Genomic DNA, 26,756 nt, shown 5'->3' on the forward strand with positions numbered 1-26,756 from the left:
TTTGTACTGCTGCCGTGAAGTTAGCAGTGCAATAAATGAAAGTGGGCTAGCGTTGAAAATAAAGTCTAACAAACTTTGAAAGTTGTCTAACAATCTCTAACAACTCACTAACAAATTCGTTAGACTGTTTCAAAAGTTGATTGTTATCATTGCGCTGCTAAGTTCATAAGGGTTGTAGATTGTGGACTATGTGCTGGTTACATTCTACGCGTTTCTCTAGAGTATTTCCTCAAAGAATTCGTGCAAAATTGTAGCAGGTATTACAATAACATCGTACCGCAGGCGAGACAGATTTAAATGTCGGCATTCGTTTTTATATAGATTAATCGTATACGATAATATAAATCGTAGTTTTTTAGTTGTAGTCGGTATTATGGTAGTGTTTTTACGTCTTGTACATGCGTAATTTTATGCATGATCGAGCATTTTCTTTATTTTGCGTCACAAAATCGTAAAATATGTACAACGCGTGTTTTCTAAACACCGCGTGTGATAAAAATAACTATAATAATATATACTTCGTTGCAGTAAGTGCGTTTTGTCGGCCGATATAATAAGATGATGAAAAAAACGATAGGTACTACCTATATGTATCTCTACCTACCCGACGCTCGTGTATCCGCACGGATAAACAGAAATTTCATAATTTATACATTTACCAATAACCGTTATAATATTATATACGAGCGCGAATAGAAAACGAGTCGCAATTAAAATTTAATCCAAAGCGCGCCGTTCTGAATTATTAACTATAATATTATATACGTATAATAATAAGTTCAACGAGTTTTTTTACGGAGAAAACTTGTTGAAAATTTCGATCGGTCTGCACTGTCTCGCGCCAACACAATATTATTATACTTTTATGACGTGTATGACAAAAATATGTAAGTGCTTCGAGATAAATATCGTCTATACTGGAACATTCCTCCCGTATAATAGTGATTTGAACTCGGTGACGACGACGATTTATCTATGTACACTTATTACGAACGTATCGATTTACGTGTGTTATTCAAGAATATAGAATTCCGTGTATAACGCAGATAACCATGTATTGTGTATAATATTGTATAATATTTAAATATACCTCCGTGACCGGAGCCGTCCGCCATTGAGCGTCATATTTTGATTAATTTTGACTACTAAAACAAAATCGGTATCAATCGAAGTAATTTAAATAACGAAAAAGAATAACAATTAGATCGCTGCAACTACCAATAATAATATTATACTCTGTTTTACACTGTACATACACAATCGTCCGCTGCACAGTTTGTATTATGTACCGATACTATATTATGTATTATTCATAAACTATATATTATACGCAATTAAGTTTCTTTTTATTCAGTTTTAGAAAGTAAAAAACATTTCAATTTATTTAGAGTAGTTTAATATAAAGACAACAATTATTTTCAATATTTAACGAGTATCCACTTCGTGATATATTTTCTTGAATTGAATAAACACACTGCACACGACGTATACATGATTCATGCATGATGCATACAGGTGATACAACTATAAATTAATTAATTTAAATAAATTATAATTATTTATTGTACTATTATATGGATGTAAATCAGTAAAATATATAAAGTATATTATATAGCACGTAGTTAATTTGAAAAACATAAGCACTTGGTTAGCAATTATGAATTAGTTCTTTAATTTCATGCTGTGCTTCATAATTTGTATTGTCACACTGCAATAAACACCATTTTAAGATATGATTTAATATATTTTATTCTAAACATTTTGTTTTTACCAATAATTTATCTGTTTTCATCTATTTTCATCTATTTTCATCTATTTTCAATAATAGTATAGGTATCTCAATTTTTATGCGTATAAAAGAACACTGTAATAATTATTATATTTCAATAAAATAAAACTTAAACACTTAAGTTAAAACATTGTAAATTAATACATTATGTGTACTATAGTTCAAGTAATATGGTGGACATGAATATAGTCACATTTAAATCTTGTAAACCAGATGTAGAAATATAATTTATTTTTAAAACTCTTTATATAACAAACTACAAAATAATTAATTTATGGTGTAATCATAGTCATTTAATCAAACGGTCTATTTTACGTACAACTGAATTTTTATTCAATTTCACATATTAATAAAACAATTTGCTTTTCGTTAATGTTTTATTCATACCAGTTATATATTATACTACAGTAAGTAAGTAGGCATATTGATTAAGCTTATATTTATACTTTTTTCTGGAACTGGAAAGTTTTTTGAACAAAAATCAACAATTCATCTTATGATCACGCAGGCCGAGGTATAACTATGTAATATTGAACATTGTTTTATATTTTTGTGTTTTACTTATAACTACAATAACGTCAGTACAGCGTACGTACAACAATCAATACAACTAACCCCGTTTGCTGCGAACGACTATACCTATAATACGTCTTACGACAACGCAAATACCTCCGTGCATGTAGAAACTGAAAAGAAAACCAATCACCCGGCCTGTAGTATATCTACGATGACAAATAATTTAAAAGAACACTTTACACGCATTGTACGTGGGTACGCGCATATGTACAACAGTTATATAAAATCCGTGATCTCGTTATCGGACGTGCGTTTAATGCACTGGCAAATTTAATGTGTCAAAAGAAACACTTTACACGCATACGACGCCATGCCATATAATAATAATAATAATATAATATATTATAATGTACATTCGTATATATTTTATAATATAAAACGCTGATAAATTGTTATCATAAAATGTAATTTTCCTATCACGAACTAATAATATTATGCGCGCCAACACTGCCAGCTGATATTATATGCATATTATTATAATATAGGTACTTCCAATGAACTTGTTAGTTGTTGCCGCACCGAACGGGTTTGTTGATGATACACGCGGAGACAGAGCGGTAGGCTCGTGTGAAACGACTTGGGAGTAAATCCTTTGACGATATATGGGACGAATCGCCAAGCATGCTTATCTCCCCCCCACATCCCCCTAGATTTTTTTCCTTTAACTATCAAATTTTAAAACTCTGATTTTTTTTGAATTTTTAAATTTCTAACCTAACACAATAACATATTTTCAAGTTTTTTGTACTTTTAAAGAAGTGTCATTTGGCTACACAAACTTTTGTTTTTCAAATATGAATCCCTCTTTTTGACTGCAAATTATTTAGTGGATAATATTTTTGAAAATTTTGTGTAAGTATTTTCAAAATTCAAACAAGTAGTTTCTTAGGTATTAGAAAATTTATGCAAAGGATAATAATCCTTAAAAATGGTTCTTTATACTTGAACCATTTTTACAAATTATAAATATTGATAGATTAATATAAATCGCTAAAACGGAGGGAGGGGTCTAACTCAATAAATAGAAGTTTATTTATCCACGTGACACTCCTTAAATAGATAGTACAAAAATCTCAAGAATTTGAAAATATGGATTTCTACAACAACAAAAATAAATAAATAGCAAGTATATTATATTATGATATATAATCCGGGACCTCTGTATAGGTAATATGGGGAACCGTTTAAAATGTAAAACTTCAATCAAATTTAAAGCAGTACCTATTATAAGTTATGATTCATAATATTCATCGTTTTTATATACCTACGAAAATGTTATTGCTATTTTGTAATATCAGATAATATTTAAAATGTTTAACTAAACATTCAGCTGCCTATTACTGACGAATCGGTCATACTTATTATAATAGTACATTTTATTGATTTAATGAAAATAATATACAGAATGTAGCTGAAAAACTTACGAACGTCATTATAATTAATTTTAAAATTTTAAAATATGGATAAGAATAAAAGTTTTTATGTTAGTCCGTTCTTTCAGTTACAATACGTATCGTATAATTTGAAGAATATTTGGCACTGTGAGTTTTTACTAACATAAATCATTTTTATTCATAAATAGATAATTAAGTTTTATAAAAATTCGTTTGAAAACTTTTCCGAAAATTTCAATTTACAAATTACAATACATAATTCAAAACAGTTATATTTTTATTGGTAGTAGCATTGGTTTGGATAAACAGAATAGGTTTATTTAATAGACCTCAACTTTAACGGGTTACCTACCCTTTGCTGTTTTACACTGCTCATCATTATACCTGAAGTATTATAGGTATTAAGTATTAACTAAAAAATGACTGAAATATTCAATTAATTTAGAGCTACATTAACAACTTCTGGCAGGTATTGAAGAGGCATTTCAACTACTTATTTCATAATATGTATGATAAATGGTCGTAAATAATAATATTGTCCTACGCATGAAATCTTCCGCGCTTCATCGTTAGGTATGAGAAAAACCTTAAGTGAAATAATCGACCACGTCGCCGTCATCTGCAAACCAAGCAATGTTTCAGGCAATTATTATTAAACGCGTGACATCAAACACGAGCAGACACGCAGTATATTATGATCATTAGACTATATGTGCGCTGATAATTTAATTAAAAGCATAATTTATGATGAAATCCAAACTTGGCTATTAAAAAGTAGAAACAATCTTAACTGTATCCTAATGAGGATATAAATAAATCATTTAAATAAAATATTACGAAACGGATCTACCATAATATAGTTGACCGTATAAATATATGTATACATTAATTAGCTATATTAAACTATTACAAAAACCGTATAACTATATAGTTTGAATATTTATACCTATATGCCAGAAAACTTTAATTATTGTTTGTTAACCGTTCAAAAGTGAAGACTATACAAAAATTAATTGAAAGAATATAATTATAGATTATAGTTTCCTTATAACAGAGCGGCTCCAGAGACGTTAAGAACTTAGAAATCTCAATTAATTTAAATTAAAAAATATAATATTACCTATATAATCAAGTATGCATTCTAAAATCTTAATGATTATTTCATACACAGAACATATTGACCCGAAATTTCGCTTATGTATTTAATATGTTAATTTCCTATGGAAAATCATACCAACAAAATATTATGGCTATAAATAAATATTTTATGATAAAGGGTTATATGTTATTAGAAAATAATAAAATTATGTTAGGAAACGTTTGAGATAATAATATATAATAGTAGAAAATATTATGTCGGAAGTGTATCGAACCTGAACGATATTGTGTCGCAATCGTTTTCAATCGTAAAAAAGTGGGTAAGTGGATGTCGCTCTGCTGTACAGTAGGTTACAAGTGGGTCACTGTATAATGGATAGTATTAAATTTGAATTCAATGATATAATATCACTGGATAAGAAAAACGATTCTGAGCGGAGACGGTTTGTCAGTCTAGGTATTAGACATACCTATTATAGGTATACTTATCTATAGTATTAAAAAAAAAATTTACCTATAATAGGTATCAATAATAAATTCCAAGTTAATCATATCACAATATCCATTAGGTAACGCGTTATACATCAACAACAAACCGTGGTACTATCATAGATATATAATAGTATACTTTAGAAAGTTTCAAGTACCCACAAGTAATATTATACAATCACAACAAAATAACTAAAATAGTTATTCCAGGTTTTTTAATACGTAATTTCGTCCAAATTTGAACTTAAAAGGACTATAAAAATAAACTGTGCTTATGTATTTCTTAGAATTTTTGGTAACAGAATTAAATATTTACGTGAAATCTTGTTTTAAATTTTCAATCCTTAGATATAAAAGTTGAACATTTTATAAATGTTTAACTACAAAATAATTATTCAATTTTAAATTTGATAAATTTTGTCAAAATTTCAACGTCAAATGCTTATAAAAAAAAATGTGTGCCTATGTATTTTTAATATTTTACAAATGCTATTGTAACAATATATCAGGAGCCTTGCATTAAATTTTCACACATTTTTATCAAACAAATAAAATTTTATTGATATTTATAGAAAAAAAAATTAAAAAAATTGAAAAATGAAATTGTCCGTAAACAGCTCAAAACAAATCAAAATATTTTGAAAATTTTATCATGTATAGAAAATGGAAATATAAACAACCAGTGAAAATTTCATGTATCTACAGTCATTCGTTTTAAAGTTACACCAAAAACCAAAATCAATTTTCTCGAAAACAGATTTTGCGCAAAAATTCCCGTTTTTCCTTAATTTTTCTTTTGTTTTTCTCGGCGCTTTTGAAAACTGTTGAAATAATTTTACTTTTGACCCCCCCAAAATACCAACTAGATTCACTTTCCTATCAGAAAAGGTACTGTTGAAGAAAAACCAAGCACTTTTACTGTCCTAAAAGGTGATGACAGACACAAAAAAAAAAAAAAAACGCACACATCATTGTAAAATCAATACATTCATCGTTCCACTCAGAATCTAAAATATTTTTCGGGACTGGATCTGTTAAAAAAAATGTACGAATCTTAATTTAAGAAATAACGGAATTCGATACGTATATTTATTTTATGGAATTTTAGATCGAGGACTTTAAATTGCGATTGATATCTTTTGGTGTACAGATTGGTTTTATGACGTTAACAGTATAAAAAATAAGTTAATTTGTTTTTCGTTATTTGAATATTCTAATTCGTTTCTTAATTAGTTAAATCAATAAAACTAAAAACGTTGAAGAAACATTATTCTAATTATACGGCTTATGCACTGCATATATTGTATAAGTACTTTTTTTAGGATCTGAGTGGAGAAATAGGGGGGGAGGGTTAAAATTTAAAAATTGCTACAGTAACCAATGACAAATAATTTAACTAACAAATACATAACATCGTACTAAATAATACAAAATAATCATAGTTACTTTTGTTATTTTTAATTTAAAAAAAAAATATGAAGATATATTAAAGATAACCGCAGCCCGCAGTTATTTAAAAAATGAGTAAATCCTAATCGTTTATTTTGGTAGATATGTATATTAACCCACGTTTCAATAAACCATAGGTATTCATTTTCCAAAAATGAAATACACTTGATAACATTAATTAGTTGAAATTATCCTATAGGTAATTAATAAAAAATATTCATTTTCATCTTATGACATTCAATTGCGTATGGTATTTTCGTAATTATCATTAATATACTTAGATAGTAATATAATTTTTTGGCTGACAGTCTTCGCTCAGAATCATTTCTCATATAGGTACAATGGTTTGCACATCCATTACAGTGACTCTGTAAACACACATAAATGTATAGCAGAGCGTTACACACTTACCCACTATTTTTATTTAAACTTGCTACCATTTGTAGGTAGGTAGGTACCTTACTTGTAAGCAATTTTAACTCGTTTTTTCCTAGTTCGCATATGTATTCCTATTATACGTTTGTGTATGCTAACGATATTATTAGGTATAGGTAGCCTCGCTCATTCGTTATAATAACAAATAGTGGCTATATGCTCCGAAGATTTATCCGTGGGATACATCACGTACGTGGAAACATCATCGGATCATGTTGGTATTTTATAATATAAACTTGAACGAAAAAAATTTTCATAATATACCAGTGAGTGCGTAGAGTGTGACGTAGAGGTCGGACAAACAGGTGCGTTATGCTTATGATGTCGCGTTAAAATATTTTGTCAATTATTTTATGTACCTCGTCATACAAAACGGCAGTAGTATTTGCTGTTCTCCGTCCAGAAGTCACGTAAAAAAAAATAGCATTGACCGGCGTTGTGTGTATATTCATGTACGGTCTTAAATGTACCTACATAGAACATACTATATAAATACATATATATATATATATATATATATGTGCATATGAATGTAATAATATCATCAAACTCAGTTCAATATCATCAAACTCCCGGACGTCAAGACCTCGCCAAATAAAATACGCGTCCTACGGTTTTCGTGAAAGCCCAAACACACGATCATAATAACAATAACGAACGCATTACAATATTGTGTTCCCTCGAAACGGGTCGCTGCTGCTATCGCTATTTCTTAAACACACACACACGCAAACGCATATTATTGTAACAGTATAATGATATTATAAGTATAATAGTATATATTAAATTATTATTCGATCACATGGTTCGATCGTAGTTTACACGCTGTGCAAGTGACGTTCCCGGTCTTACGCGTATTTTTCAAACATTTTTTTTTTTTTTTTTTAGTCAGACTTTGCTTATACAGAGTGCATAATATTATATAATTTATTATTATTATGATATCATTGTTGTTTGTGTCGTACATTTTTCGCGTAGGCGCTGCGACTAATACCTAGCTATATAATATTATTCGAACCATCGGATGTCGCCGCGGTGCGACGCGTCCAAGCGCGATTCAATATCGATAATCGCGACAATAATACACGCTCACGGTATCGAAACGACAATCTTTTTTTTATTTTAGATTGTTCTATTTCGTGTCCGCGACCTCCATCCGCACTGCGACCGATTCTACGACGCGCCATCCGAAGAGCGCATAGTCCGAGAAACGACGCCAACAAAAATGAAATCGATTTGTTGACACGATGAATGTGCGTCTCTGAAAACGAGATACATGAGTCCATAACGAAACGACATAAAAATGGGTTCGGCGCCTAATAACTATAACAATATTCAACGATAAGACAGGCTCGACACGCTTATTGTTTTCTGCCTCTGGTCCATATACAGTTATTCATGATAACATACTTATATAAGTGTAATATAACTATAAGGTACATTTCCGCCATAACTAAAATTTAAATTTATAGCTACTTTAAACGTATGGAATGCCTCATGGATTAAAAATTAATATCTAATATCGATTTTAAACGTATCTTAATGTATAGTTTTGTGCGATGGGAGCCGGCATTTTATTAATAAGGAGCAACAATTATAATTATAATATTATTATGCTTACATCAAACTATCATCGATCGATGACTTAATTGATTACCTCACATAATAAATAAAATACTGTCACTATAGTGCTATTCAACCAACAACTTCGCCTTTTTCGTCCAATATTTATCTCAACAAATATAATCTAACTACTAAGCTATTGCTATATAAGCTACTGCTAAGTGTCTAATAGCTATTTGTTCCCAATTATGATGTTCAGCCAACATTTCCAATACCAATAATGTATTCAAATATTTCAGTGGTGTAATTTGGTCATGTTTTTTTTGGAAGGGAGGGGGATTGAATCATTTATCCCCAAAACCCAAAGATTCATTACAAAAGCTTCACTTACAGACAAACTCACCATTCCCAATAATCCTAACTATTCCAGGAGATCTCAAAAGAAAGATAAAAATACAGTAAAAATGTTTCTGTGAACAGCTTATCTAAAAAAAAAAAATAAATAAATAATGTAAATAAATGTTAGCTATAGATACATATAAATATAAATATTATCATTATTAATCTATGCATATTACTAATAACAAATAACAATTAATAAAGCTCACCGAAGGCAAACAATACAGTGAATACAGAATATTAAAATAATAAACACTAAATAATAAACTAAATATTAATACAAATTACAATAGTAAAAACAATGAAATTACAGAATAATTGATTTTAGATCATGGTGAAAGAAATCAAAATCTATAATATTAAATGTGTAATATTATTACAATGAATAATCATTCATGTATTAATAGGCCTAAAATGACTGTAATATTGAAAGTGACGAGTAATAAAGAAAGGATCGTTGTTTCTAGAGTTAAAAGCTGATGGCACATTTAAGTATATATCTATTAATAATTTAGAACATTCAATTTTATTATTAACAAGATTACATATAAAACAATTAGTATCAAAATATTTTCTTCTCAATAATAAAGGATGAATACCTTGTTTTGTATCGAATGAAGAATGAATGTAAACTGGAGTAATTAAATTAAAAATAAAGCATACGAAAAATATGATTTCGGATCTTTTATAATTTATTAATTTACTACGTAGATTGGACTATAATAATTTCCAACATTGAACTCACGAGCATTTCTGTATATTATTACCCTTATTATAATATATTGTAACAGTTTTATACTAAGCAAAGAAAATATAATTTGAAAGGCTTCTTACAAGATTCTTTATTATTAATTTATTCATGTGGTAAGTAGATCATTTACTACTTATTTATAATTTGCATAAGAATTTCTCAAAAAAAATTTTTTTTGTTATAACAATATGTACCTATATTATAAAATAATTTTAAAAAATTGTTTTTATTTTTAATAAAACTCGATAGATTTTATAATTTCTAAATGTTGATAAGTTATTACACTTTTTGGGTATTGTAATATTTATTCGCTAAGCTTAACAAACAGTTTTATCCCCCTTAAATGAGCCTTCGGGTCCACCCAATGACTGCAAGGAACATACATCAGCTGTGACCTAGGTACCTACTTTATAATATTATATTATTCGAATATATTAAAAAGAAACGAACATTTAAGCACTGACCTATTCATATAATTGTGTAGTATAGCCGTATAGGGTATACATGTTATTCGTAATATCTATACAGTTTTTTGAGTACCTAACGTTAATTTTAATTATTTGTATTAATGGCAATATTTTCTGCTGCGGTATAGATTTGTCTTGACGTGCGGTCATTTCTTTTTTTTTATGATTCATCCAAAATGCATATAAGTACATAAAAAAATATATATTATTGCTCAGTTCGGCACATGCAATCGGTAATCCAATGCATTGTATATATTATTGTGAGTAAACGTTGGGCGTGAAATTGGCAATTTGCATTTTTATGTACTTTGTTGAAATTTAAAATTGCATTATAAATAATTTTCGGTCGGAAAATGTTTTTTTTTCTCGTATTAACAGAGTTGAATAAATACACTTTTGGTACACTGCACGTCCCACGTATCGATATAATATTAAGTGACTATATTATAGTCACTATTAATAATGATATAGGTTTATAATATTTGGCATCATACGATTGGAAAGCATATTAAATTTATTCGGATAAATGACTCTGTATGTCATCCATATATTTATTGTGCATATTATATACTTTCAGATTTATATACGGATTTTTATTTTCCAATTGGGTTAAGAAAAAAAAATCTTACATCGAATATCTTTATTACCTAACCTATACATAATATAGTATATACTGACAATTTCACCATGCGTAAAATATTATTTTATTATTAACTGATTTTAAAGATATAACTCAGCAATTAGTATTCAATGACACGCCGACTTGTAGTTTATAAATAATATACTTGACAATTATTTTTAATGGTGTATCAAACCACTAACCAGTAAATATAATCATTACCATTTAAACAGATCAAGCCGATATTTGTGATAATGAATACACTGTAATATAATATGATATATTATTATACAATATAGGTAGTCCCTGCGTACGTAATATGAATACGAAACACGTTGATACATAAAATGAATTAAAAATATTATTTATATTAAAAAAAAATAATTGAAAATGGCAACACGAAAAAGCGACGATTGGTTAAATTAACGAAAGAGAACAACAAGAAATATTGCATTGACATATATAATAGCACTGTAATAATAAGTTATTACAATATTTATGAATAATAAAATATATTTTATATTATTACAAAACATAATATTTAAATTTGATAGTAACTACGAACAAATTACACAGGTAAATAAAACTAAATTCAAACATTTTAATATTTTAAATTTAAATGTTGGATGCTTGTTGAAATTAAAAATAAATACATAGATACATAAATTATTGTGGAGTAAATTGTGTATCTACAGATGTTCGTTTTTTAATATAAAGTGTTTCCAAACTGTGGTATCGATGAATTCCTAAATAAAAAATGCATAAATTAATTATTCATAAATATGAATTATAATGTTTGTGTTATTCTCCAATTACATTATTATGTTCCTATAAGTGTTAGACCAGCTCTAAACTCTTTTTGTTTAACAACAATTATTTGCTTATAATCTCATTGAAATTCCATAGTTTATACACCTGACGTTTAAGGTAGTCCTCTCTTACTTTAACTATGAAATAATCTATTGGTTTTAGTAAAAGTTAAAAGGTCAAGGTATTTATTATCATAACACTTTGTTATTCATGGTAAATACATGTTGAGTATAATTAATTTTCGTTGTTATATAATTTTTTAAATTAACAAAACTATACACGTTTCGATTAAAATAAAGTTATCACTTTTATGGTGCACTTTCTGTGTTTATCGAATATAGATTATATTATTTTATTTCATTATTAATGGAAAACAGCTAAAATGCACACTTACCATCAAATAATATCACAACAGCTTAACATAGGTATTGATGTTTTTGTGCTGGGTTTTAAACTTTTTTTTCTGAATAATTATTTTTGTGGGACTAATTTCTGTAAATTTTATGAATTTCCATATTAACGAAAATCTACAATAAGAACAGAAACAAAAAACAATTCAATTCCTAACACAATTAAGTATGTCACTAGATATTTTTCCACTATATTATAGTACCCAAATCATATCTATACATATATGATTCTTCGATTTTGCTTGCAAAGGAAAAATATCCAGTAGCACGCTACTTATAATAATATACATTCACGAACGGAACTTACATTTTTTTTTATGCCAAGCAGTTTTTACACGAAGTTTTTTGAGTATTTTGTTAGGACATTACTATTTTTTGTTTGTACGTATATATTTTAATACAAATTAATGTGCCGAATATAAGTACATGTTTCTATTAAGAATTATTATATTATATAATAATCGATTTTATTTCCATCCTGCACGTTTTTATTGTTTGTTGTATCATGTGGTATTATATGTGCTCATATTTCATGTAGGTATATAATATACAAATTTAACTACCTAGATACCTAACATATACAATTCATAAATATCATATAAATAATCTTATTGTTTTATAAATTATGAATCTGCATTTAATTAATTCCTCATAGATGAACATGGTAAATAATTTATCATATTAATATTAATGACAATAATCACTAATGACAAAATTTGTTAGTAAAAAAATAAAATATTTTATTTTATGAAAATGTAGGAATATTTTATAAAATTTTAAAATTCCACTTGGACGCTATTGATTATTATATTCCTCAAATACATTGCAGCAATCGCGTAGATATTTATATATTTGAAGATGACATAAGTATTATACGATGCTCAGTGAGCAGCCAACATGTAATATATTCTCAGTAGTAAGAACAACTGTCAACTATACATATATATTATATATATAATGTGTCGTGTGTTAATCGTGCTAATCCCGCCGATGTGTGTGTTAAATTTCATGTCTAAAATAAAAAACAAACAACCACCTTTCTCCGTACTTGGGAATGGTAGATATATATTTGAATCCATTAATACTACTAATTTATTCCATCCATCATGATAAAACTATGATTTTAATCCAATTCATTAGCATTATAATAGCGTAAAAATAGTTGTATACTGAAAATTTTCATATATATTTTATCGTTTTATCGTTATCCCGAATTATTTTTATATTAAACTCTCAAATAATTTCCTGACATCTAAAACGTTATTGATTTTTTAAACACTGTATAAGTAGGTGCAGCATAATAATTACTATACCTTATAGAGTTACCGAACTATTGTAATTTTATATGCTAGTATTTATGCCACTCGTGAAATCTACAAATCTTCTCATTCTCTTTAGAGGTGATATCCTAAGGAAAACAGATTACTTATTACCTACCATTGAGTGTTCATAAATACACTGTTGTTAAAATTTGTAATTCAATAAACCATGGCAGCAATGAGGTATAGTTAGCGCTAACATGGGGATCCGCCAACCTCCATTTCCATCGTTTGTAAACGGTGGGAGGGGAGGGAGTTATCTAACTATACAAGAGAAATAAATGTAGTCTGTCCAACTATGAGTGTATTTTAATATTCTTCTGGTATTTCAAAGTCGATTTATGCTGACGGATTAAGATAAGTGTGAAAGTTTTGCTGTCGTACTTTACACACATGTTGTGTCTTAGAACGGTCATCATTACTGCGCAATGTAAGTGCAAATGTACATTGTACATTTATTATTATTAGTTTTTTTTTGTATTATTTTCTTCAATTATAAGAGCATAATATTATTTTTCGTTCATTTTATTTATTTTATACGTCGCCGTGCTTATTATGTTCATTTAAATCGTAATAATACTATAATTTTCATTTCTCTGAAGGTATTTTTACAGGTAGGTACTACTATAGAGTATACCGTTTGATTCGTTCAAATGTTTTGATTATAAAGAAACCCTTAACCTTAAAACATTGTTGTTTGAATAAATGTTTCAATAATTAATCAAGACACATAGAATAATATGATGTCGATCACTTCTGTTTTTCGTTTTCCCGTTGTCGACGACCAAAAGAAATAACATAATTCAATATAATACCACCCGGATATGTTAGGTTTTCGTTAGACCATAAATTATACAGCTGCAACGAAAGATAATATGTTATGGCGTTGAAAACAATATAAGCGACATGTACGTGCTTGTAGTAAGCCGGAAGTCTCGGTTGACTAACTCTGATTGGTAAAAAAAACTTACCGAATAGTATTACTGTTGTGGACGAACATAAGTGTTAAGTACATTATGTAGGTACCCGCGCAAACGCTGCTAAGAAATTATTTTCAATATTTTATTTAGTAGGTACAAGGTAGGTACTCTGTATCGTTTTCTTAGAATTTGTGATTAGGCCGTCCGATTCGAAAGCATCAAAACTGCGGTAACCAGATATTGGTCGATTAGTGAATCCATTTACGTTTAATTGACGCAGGTACAACTATAACATATATGATATTATTTAAGCCGTTTGATGTAGGTTACTAGAAAATATATAGTCTCTAATTACTGAAATTCGGTTTACAGTGGCGTTCCGGATTTTGACGTTTTCAAAGCAGACGTGATGTAGCCACTATAGACAGTCATTGATTACCCATCATATAGGTACATTGTGTTATACCCACGTATACTATAATATAGCTCGAATAGATAACATAGAAATATCAACTCTTTTAACGGTATTATACTTTGAGTTATGATGCTTATGATATATTATTATTATTCTATATCAAAACGAAGAATATATTCCTATGATTTTTCAATCGTAGAGGTAAATAAGTTTGTACAAATCGAAATACCTGTTTACAATTACATAATTATAACGATTTTATAAACAATGTCTGCTCTAGCAGGCAGCATAATCGTCAAAATGTCACACGCAAGTTCAAAATTAATATAGCACGTAAACTGCACCGCGTAAACTGCACCACGTAAATAATCAAAGTTACCCGCGGGGAATCAAAATGTCTAATTTCTTAAGTCGTCATACGGATAACGGATAGTAAGTAAGTGTACTGCATGATCTCGAAGGATAAAACAGTAAGACATAACATTATAGAGTCTGAACAGAAAAATAATAACAAATTAGAAATAACGATTATACAGGAGAAAATAATATACTTCTGTCCGTCGACTATATAATACGGAACGATCTCGCGATATGTATCTGATTATAGGACAGACCTAGTATTATTGTTGTTATAGCAGCAGCAGCGGTATTATGGTGATCGTGCACGAAATTATAACATTGAAAATAAATATATATCTATCGTCGGATTAGGATTACGCGAACGGTCTATATTTTATAGCCTGTGATCAGCGATACATACGCGTGGGCGGACAAATATCTAGCTACGCATTTTTTGCATTTCGATGACGATACGACTGATATATATATATATATATATACATACATAATATACAATGGATATATTCACGTAACAGTGAACGTATTGTGTACGTCCATTGTACGTGGACCTTAAATAATAGTTAGACTTTTTATGTATGAAAAATATCTTTCCTATGTATTTTCCTGTAGTTTTGTAAATATACCTTACTTAATATTATATTTAAATGCAGAAAAAGTTATTTTTTTATTTTATTATTTTTTTTATCATTTGATACTTGGTACATTATAATATCATAGTGTTACCTTTTTCGTTAAATAAGTATAATAACTGGATAGATGGAGTGGTGATGATGTACCTGCCATTTGAAAAAAAAAGAACTACCTATATTTAATTTATTTATTTTATACATTTTTGCGGGGAATTTTTCTTTTGATGGCTAGAAACCAATTTCCCCTCCCCTCAATGCCTTTATTTCAGCCCGATGCTGATATTATGGTGATAATATGAATGTAATAGTATACGATTTTTTTACTCGTTATTTTTCGATTATAGTCCATGAGCTCGCTCTCCGTCTCTTTGGCTCTCCGTCTCCTCCACGAATGTGAAAACTAGATGATAATAATACATAACGACGAGCGCGCGATTATATGAATCCAGGGCGGCCAATCGTATTATATTCGTTTCCGTAACGGTTATAATTTTATACGAAGCTTGGAACGCACACACGCGTATGTACACAGTAGGTATATATAGCGCGGGCGCGTGTGTGTAAATTTTTTTTTTCAGCCGACGCTATTTGATCGATCCAGAAAAACCGGACCGATAAATTTAATTGCAGAAACGTGCGGTCAATAAATGCACAAGCTGCTGTTGCCGCCGCCGTTTTCCGCTGCCATTGCGACCGACGGACTCTGCCGGACTGAGTGCGAGTGAGTGAGAAAGAAAAATAATAACAGCTCTATATATATATTTATATATTATATTATATTAATACCTTGCGAGAGAAAAATATATACGTACGACGTACCTACTTGTATACATAGGTACGTATTATATATACGACTATACGCGTGCACTTACCTTTATTATATATTATTATTATTATTATATTATTTGCGCGCGCGGCCCGGAGAGAGAGTATTATAGGAGGAAGAGCGCGGTCACATTTACATAACCTATTATGGTCGATGGACGTTGCGGGCGTCGGAATAATACGACTGCGGTCATTAATACCACCGTATTTGTTGTAACTATTATTATTATTATTATTATTATATTTGGATCTAGTCCAAATGGACGCACACCGTGGCCCTGATGCAATAATCCTCCTCTGTCTCGGCTGGCGTCTTCGATCATCCAGATTCGTGAGAATATAAATTATATCTTACATTTTTCCCTCTAGTTTTTCTTATAGTCACGCGATCCCGGAGACAAATCGTCTTCTATTCGACCGCTTTATACCTACCACGCTACCGTCACCGAACGTCTATGTACGATCACGATCGTTGTAAACGCGACGTGAAATCCCAACCAGATCGGCCCACGGTGGTACAAAATAAAAAAAACTGCCAATAATATCACTTTTTTGAATTTTATATATGGTTTTAAAAATATTAAGTTGTTTGTATTAACTATAGGTAAACTAGGTATAGGTACGTCTTTAACTATTAGAAAATATGATTGAATCATCAATTTTGAAGAAGGTTTCTGGTAGAAAATTGGATCTAGTTTGTTGATCAATCAAAAGTGGAAATTCTCGGTGCTTTTTAAAATAATCAAGAAAAAAAAGAAAAAAATAACGACATATTATTCAGCATTTTAATACTATGATTTTTATTTTTATTTGTCCACCATTTTTAAATGTTGAGCCACACCAATTGGAGTATATTATAACGAAAAAAAAATCGCTATCCAAGTGAAATGAGAGCACATCGATACGGACTATAATATAGATAAAATACAATAGATGTAATGGCGTATTGCGATAATAGTGCATACGTACTTACATGCATAGCCAAATAGGTAAACTGTAAAAAAGATTATATTTTTGTATAAATATATAATATATTATGTTTAGGTATAGTGGAATCGACTGTTATAAGCCAGTATGTATTGGTAATATTATGATTTATATTTTATGGTAATTTTACCAGAGAGTCGTGTATTATTGAGACGTGATTATTATCAAATGGCTATTATGTATATTGTATATGTTCGGTTTTTTTTTACCAGCAGATTTAACAAAATTATCATACGATTATTTATACTACAACACTGGGCGGGCCGAGCTAATACTTCCAATAAAACAAATTCATAACAGTGCACCGCCATAAAAGTATGTATCATAACGCCGGGTACACAACTGTTCCATACAGGCTGAGCATTACGTTTATTTTCCACAGTCTTGTGCAGTAAAATTTGCACTAGTATTAAAGGTTGTAATTCAGTGCAATTTTATATAGTAAAGCTACAGCTGTCTTAATATACATACTTTTTGTAGGCTACATGTTGCATGGAAGGGATTTGATTTGTTATATGTGAATCGCTGCTTTTCATAAACACTCGATTATATATTATTATGCTATATATACTCGCCAACCCATCCTTCGGCTACTAGTAAGCTTACACGAATGCTTTACGCCCAAACATACCGCGACTAGTTCTTTAATTTGAAGTACAAGTTGTTCGACTATTATTATAAAACCTACATTGATCGTTATCTTCGTATGTTTTTTTTATGCAAAATATACATTAGAATAATTCCAAGTCTGTTATGCACGAGATCGTAAAACGGGAACATGTTCTTATTTTCAAGCACTGCAAAAATAAAACAATAAATTAACACCAAGTAATTTATTACGGTGTGATGTTTTGTCTTACCGTACGAGTATAATATTATAATGCGACGCACCAAAAATATATAACAACGATTTTCTTGTACGCTCGCTTCGATGTTAGTATCCTTCGCACGCCACCGCTCCCGCCACTGCATTCATTTGCGAGATTTATAAGAATAATACCGAAATAATAGTAACGAGTTCATTGGTTTTCAATATTACACTCGGTTGTGCGTTGCAATATAGGGCTTACTATATTTTTATGATCACTACGTAGGTACGCTGTAACTTTTAGCTGGGACATATTTTAGGTTCTGAGCGAACCGATGTGCATGTGTAATACATTGTGTATTGTAATAGTGATTTTATAACGATGTGTGTGTTTTCCATTGGGATTTGAAGCTTTTACTGTTATGTTTCATATACCTACACAATTAATTTTTCAAAACATTTAGATTGATTGTATGCTATTACCTATTTATAATTTATACCGTATTACTATAATAATAAATTAAATTACCATAAAAATTAATAGCAATATATTTATATGATAATTGGCTGACCGTCTACGTTAAAAATAATTTTTTGTATGCCATAATTCGTCATTGAATTCAAATTTAACACATCCATTACAGCAGAGCGGTTACTTTATTGTCCACCTTTTTATATTAATTTGATATCTATATCTAATATTATTGTAATGTAATATTATATATAGCATTTTGAACCTTCCACGAGAATACTACCTACCTATATTATTATAATATACTGTAGGTAAGTGTATTGTTATGGCCCACCGTTTTCTACTTGCACCACACCCCTTACAACGATCAACATAGGTATTGAACAGAATAATCTATAATCATAAAACATTTAAATTTAACCTCATTTAATAGTAAATACTTGTTTTTAGAAGTTTATTTTAAAAAAATTGCAATAGGTATGTATTTTTAAAAAACACTATATACATAGTTATCTATTATTTACTTCAGTAATCATGAACAATTTTTGAGCACAACTTTGTATTGCATAAATATTATCATACAACTAAAATTAAAACGTCTTTCGTTTCATAATCATTGTTTCTATTACAATTTAATGCATTGTGTAGTGTAATGACTAGGTACATGATAAATTATAACAATTAATAACAGTTGTTTAATTATGTAAGTCGTGTTGTCCAAAACGTATTCTTTGAATAATTGGACCACCGAAACCTTAATGTACTTATATAGACATCATATTATTGTCATCATCCGTCTTACACGTACAGATTTCTTATGACAACGAAAGAGAAAGTAATTTACAGATAATATGTTATTATGTTTACAATGACTATACTTGCAGTATGCCTTAAACAAAAATGCAGTAATTAAATTAATTATTGCGATGGTATAAATTCCATTAATAATAAACAATAATAATCTCATTTAAAAAAAATACATTAATCCTATACTCGTTATATATAATTATAATTATTAGAAATTGCCAATTGGTAGTACACGTTACAATCATAACTACCTATTTATTTTAATTTATCTAAAATTCATTATTATTTCCAATAAACTATTGTTGGGTCAAACGACTTATAAATTTTGAAAAAAATACACCATGAACCATTAGACGTAGAACAACAATAATATCATTTCTTATGCTAATATGAGTCGTTAAAAAAAGTGTACAGAATACTACTTATATAATATATAATATTAATATAATATTAATATAAATTATTATTATATTAGGTAGGAAGGTATATAAGACGTTATACGCTGCAGTAACGGACACTGTTATAAATCATTTAACCGTGGTCGAGCCAAGCTAAACTACATGCAAAACCTCACAAATCCCTTAGTATATAATCACACTAGATCTTTATGTTCTTACCTAAGGAGCTTATATATAAATGATTCGTCCTGCAACGCCCACGCCGGTAAACCGACGGCAATGACGTTCACGCGTAGTCGTCAAGATTTATGGACTCGATTTGTCCGATTGCATGTCGTTTATGTGTCCGTCGTGATAATTTCGTAATATTCAATATACACTTCTATTATATAATATATATATTTATAATTTACTGTCTATTTTTTCCCGTGACTAGACGCTATGCCTTTTTGTCCAGAAACATTGATTTTGAGTAGACTAAAAAATAATTTGCAAAGAAAATATCCTAAATACATGTATATATTTATATATCATATGACATTATATCTGTATATAAATTGTCCTATGTCGTATAACAAAGTAAATACAATGGATATGATGTATAATTCTATTATCTGTAAATTACGATTGAACTAGTATACAATGAAACGAAAAAAAAAACAGACGCGTTGATTGACACTGATTGGTACTCGCTTCGTTGTTTAATTGTTTTAAGAATGTTCAAAGTGCCAACTAACAATTAATACTTCTAATCACTCACCGCCGCAGTGGTTCACATTGAATAGCATAGTATAGATCTTCATCTGTCGTGGTGAACACTTCGACGCATATAATATCTCTACAACAACTGCTGGTAAGAGTTCTCATCGACGAATAATAATTCGTATCAGCCATTTCATTTGGCGAACAACACTTCTGTATTACATCTAAACCTATATAATATGTAATACGGTAGTCATGATTTCGTATACGCCGAAATATTTATTAGAATAAAAATTAATTCTATTCATAAGTATTGATTATAAATATTAATATGCGATAAAATTAGGTAGCAGAAATAAATATAAGTATTCTAGTAGATATAGACAGCAGCTTTTAAGCACATCACAACTAAGTTAGAACAATAGAACCGATAAATAAGTGGTGCTGCAGTATAATTTTATACTGCGGAGGTAAAAGTTATGTCATTGATATATTTTGTTGAATCGCGTGGTACGATTTAGACCGGAAATAGATACGGTTAGGCAGCTCAGCAACAAGTCCATCAAAATATTTTGTATATTAATGCGGATCAGTATTTATGAGATTAAACCATAAATTGTGCGTGTAGGTAGGTAAAGTATACTCACAAATGCTGCAGTCATAACCATTATAATACGATGTGACGTCTGCTTGTGTGTTTAAGAATATCATGTCAGGAAACCGACCTATGACCCAGGGAGAATGGACCTTATAGGTAGTTTAAATCCCAGTGGGTTCCTGCCTTAATAATGTTTATATAACGCGTCGCGGTTACAGCACACATTCACTTCCAATTGTCCCAAGCCAAAAATATAATATAATATGTATGCGTATAAAAAACATTTGTGTACTCGAGTTTAATAAAATATAATCAACAACGACTTTCCACAAAAGACGTGTGATTACTTAATCTAGCCGTAATTTACTAGTTTGATGGTTCGAGGTCTAATTATTGATGACAACAGTTACACTATTATGCTGCTCAATTGATAATAATTAATGGTTCATTGATAATAATATTATAATTTCATTAGTTATATAATTATAGGACCCTACTCCAGTATAATCGCATCAAGTATTAAGATATTTTCAAGGCCTACATACATAGAAACCAATTTATCTTTCTGGGAATTATTATTAATTATCGATAAATAAAGTAAATTTTTATCGTACCTTCATATTATGTTCAGTGAAACTCGCCTAAAACTCACTTAAGACTTATTATACAGGTTATTTATGTTGAAATGCAATATCACATGTACATACGCGTAAGAGTATACCAAATAATTTTATGAAATAATAAATTGGGTTAGAGAAAAACACGTTAGCTGATAATGGATTTATGTTGTAACATGACAATAATATGACACTTGACCATAATCCAAAATTATGTTTTATCTTATTAATCGAGATATTATTCATTCACAAGACAAAAAATGACATGGTAGACAACTCATCCGTGTAAACATTGCAACTAGAATATGTGTGGACTGTCAACTTAGCATAACTAGAGTCTAGAACATGTCTGAATTGTGTATTACTTTAAACACATATTGAAAAAAAAAATTTATTCCCAATAAATTATTACAAATATAATATATGTACTTACTTATAATTATAATAATTTATTGGGAATACATCTAGTTTATTTTATCTTATTTTTCAATTTTTTTCCAGAAACCTATGTACTGCAACAACTTAAGAACGATGTTTGCAAAAATGTATTACCAGTAGACATTAGTTTTTGAGTTGTAGCCTTACGAAGTTCACGATTTTCGGTGTTATACGCATTCATACAATGCTATAATATCTTACCACGCGTTTGGAGCTTTTCTGTTTAATTTAAAACCCTTTTTTAACGTACTTATGTATTAAACCGTGCTGAAAACTATTGAAAAGTCTAAAATTGGCGGTTAGACTTATTTTAAAGTTCTAGTTAATTTAAATGTTTGGTATTTTCATATACACCCGGTGTGGTCACTCACTCGTTGCGCTCGCTCGGAAAATTAAAATAGATGATATCCCTCAAATTCTTATGTAAACCCATCTTGGGTGGGTCTCGACATTAAAAAAAAACTATTAAAAACAAATATTATATACCCAGTGTTGTCACTCACTCGCTGCGCTTGCTCGGACAGTTAACATCCAAAACATCCCTCGACTTGTTATGTAAAACCACCATTGAAGGGTATCTGAATTATGTTTGTACCATCATTTTTAAAACGTTAATTTACCTAGGTTTAAAAAAAAAATAATTGAAAAATTGTTATAAACGTGCTAAACTATAAGTGTTGTGCGTGTGTGTAAAACACCGAAAATCGCGAACTTCTTAAGGCTATACCATTAATACTAATGATTTTCAGTAACTGCTAGATTTAACAAATATGTTTAGAAAATTCAAGCCCCCCCCCCCCCCACCATCCAGAATTCTTCCTGAGCACGCCACTGGTCCGTGCACCTATTTATATAAATATGATTTATGAAAAATAAAAACAACAATAATGATTTATAAATGTCCAAAAATACATACAGGCCAGTAATCGTACAGTTGTGATATCAAACACATCATTAACATTTGTAAAATGTAATTTTCAGAGATCAAGTTTTAAAAGATCATCAACTTCCAGACACACATTTTGTGTGCATTTAGATATGACAGTGACGTATAGTATCACATGATATGTGACAAATAGTGTATACAATTTAGAGAAGGATAATGCTTGAGTATCATTTTTGAACAGTTAAATTATTGCACACGGCTGATTTAAATTGGTATTTAAAAACATAAAATGTCAAAACGATCACACCCACACTCTAATATATTATCTGTAGGTACTTATTTACTTCAAAAATAGTAATGTCCCTCTGGAAATAAATCATGATCAGTTTAAATTGAAAAAGTATACAATATTGTTGTTGAGTTTACTGTTATATAACTTCGATTCAAGATAATGTGTTTTTAAATCAAAATTTGAAGAAGTTTTTTCTTTATCTGATTTTCATAATAGTATCAGAAATATTATAACTTATAAGAGATACCGAAAAAAGAGGACCCACAGCATGTATGTACCTAAATAGCCTAACCACAACGCCGTGCTCTCATAAATTAATCATAGAAATGCATTTAAAAAAAACAGCTACTTGTATTATTGAAATTATAACTGTATGATTTTTAATATTTGCCTTTTATTTTTAAAAAATATAATTTATTAGTCTTATCATATATTTGGAGAAAACAAAATAACAGCAATTGATATAATGAATAATGTTATTATTTGGATATTATAAAATAGAGACTCTGAACATATGTACAGTCAGCTAACTCTAAATAATTTATTAATATAAAGGCTATGCATTATAAATTATTATTATAATCCAACATCAAATATATCTACCTCAGATGGATTTGTATAGGACGGAACTGATTTTGCAAGGATACTGTCATATTATTATAAAATAAAATATATTATGCATGATTATATTATTATATTATTATTATGAATTATTAAATGTTTAATTTTGACCTAATAACGCATAATATTATACCTACATAGAACACGCTTAATATAAAAATTATTTATTTATTAAGCGTTAGTACTAATATTTAACCTTAAAAAAACTTTAATGTAATTGGTAGATACTTATATTATGTTAATGAATTTACCTATATCATAAGAATTTAATTAATTTGAGTAACTTCATATTGTGGCGTCAAATATTGAAGAACTAGACAACTAACATAAACACTTTGTGCAGTACCTTTTACATATTGTAATTGGTAAATTGTTCATATGTACAATAATATATTTACTTGACGCGGTGTAATTGACACTGTCGATTGGAGTTCGACGAGTTCCGCGAATGTGTGAGCGATCTCTGTGAGTTCGAGCCAACTAAGATACGATAGACACGCTCGCCAATAACAATGTTTCTGAAACGTTTTTGGAACTTGACAGTCTGTCATGGAAGTATTAAATAAAAATAATATATATATACACCTATATAAACCGTCATAAACACCATGAATCGACACACTTCGGAGATATTATTATAAAGACACACACACACACACGCGCGCGCGCACGCACGCCAGCGTTGTATATGTATAGAAAGCCGTTTTTAAAGATTGAGACGCGGATAATAGCGTTACGAGGGCACTACGATGAATCGAAATTGATAAGCTGAGGACCTGCGGCCTGCCTCTCACCCACAACACGGTGTATTTTTATTATTATTATTATTATTATTATTATTATTAACAATGCGCCAAATTAATACGTTGCTCGTTTGGCCTCCTTACGAATAACACACACATACACATACTTACGACCGGTGCTCGGCGGTCGGATTAAAAAGGATAAAAAAAAATTAAAAAATGAGAAATAAAAACTCACTCGGTCACGAAAACATCGCGAGAGACACGCGCGATCGAAGAGCGCTCATAGTTGTTTTTATTTCGTTCTGTCAGCGACGGGGAAATACACAACGCACATAATACATACACCTATCCGTATATACTATTACTATTACATACACCGAGAATAGTACCATATACGCTCATGTGGGGTGTGTCTCCCCCGTTTTATTAGATTCTGAGCATATGAGAGCATGAGATTTTCGTGATCCGTCCGACTAGCGGCATACTTACATATTATATTATAACACTATCCTTTACTCTGATTTCCATTTCTGCAGTTTTACCTACCAACTCAATGGTGTATATAAACAAGGTGGTGTGTGGTGGTGATTAGAAACATAGAATTCAAATAAAAAAACTAATTTTCTACAATAAATAGGTAAATATTATTATTTTATAAGCTAAAATAGATATTAAGTTTGGTTCTATCTTTTGTTTGTTAGAATAATTAATGTTTGATAATGAGTACGTAATAATTACTTTTAACAGTATACACAAATAATGATGGAAGTTGTAATTTGTCATTTATTTAATAATCAAATCGTTTTATTATAATATTATGTTGGCTAGAATTAAGTAAACAAATTAAAACCTGTGCTGGCTATTACGCATAATTGTCATTAGCTATTATAACGAACGTATTAGTTACATGTTTATTTCATAAAATGTTTTGCGCTGTTTTATCTCTCAGTTTTTGCAATTCAGTGCAAAGTCATAAGTTCAATTTTTTTTAGATTCTGAGTGGAACGATGAATATATTGATTTTACAATGATGTGTGTTTTTTTTTTATTTATTTTTTTTTTTATTTTTTTTTGTGTCTGTCATCATCTTTTAGGACAGTAAAAGTGCTTGGATTTTCTTCAACAGTACCTTTTCTGATAGGAAAGTGAATCTAGTTGGTACTTTGGGGGGGTCAAAAGGGGTAAAATTTCTAATAGTTTTCAAAAGCACCGTGAAAAACAAAAGAAAAATTAAGGAAAAACGGTCAATTTTTACGCAAAATCTGTTTTCGAGAAAATTGATTTTGGTTTTTGGTGTAACTTTAAAACGAATGACTGTAGATACATGAAATTTTCACTGGTTGTTTATATTTCCATTTTCTACACATGATAAAATTTTCAAAATATTTTGATTTGTTTTGAGCTGTTTACGGACAATTTCAGTTTCCAATTTAATTAGTTTTTTTTTCTATGAATGTCAATATAACTTTATTTGTTGAGTAAAAATACTTGAACATTTAATACAAAGCTCCTACTATATTGTTACAATGAGATTTGAAAAATATTAAAAACTCTTAGTCACAGTTTTTTTTTATTAGCATTTAAAGTTCAAAAATTGACAAAATATGTAAAAATCACGAAAATTAGCAAATTATTTTGAGTTAATAATTCGTAAAAATTTTCTTTTT

The sequence above is a fragment of the Acyrthosiphon pisum genome, chromosome A2, assembly GCF_005508785.2.
Source record: "Acyrthosiphon pisum isolate AL4f chromosome A2, pea_aphid_22Mar2018_4r6ur, whole genome shotgun sequence".
NCBI lineage: Eukaryota > Metazoa > Arthropoda > Insecta > Hemiptera > Aphididae > Acyrthosiphon > Acyrthosiphon pisum.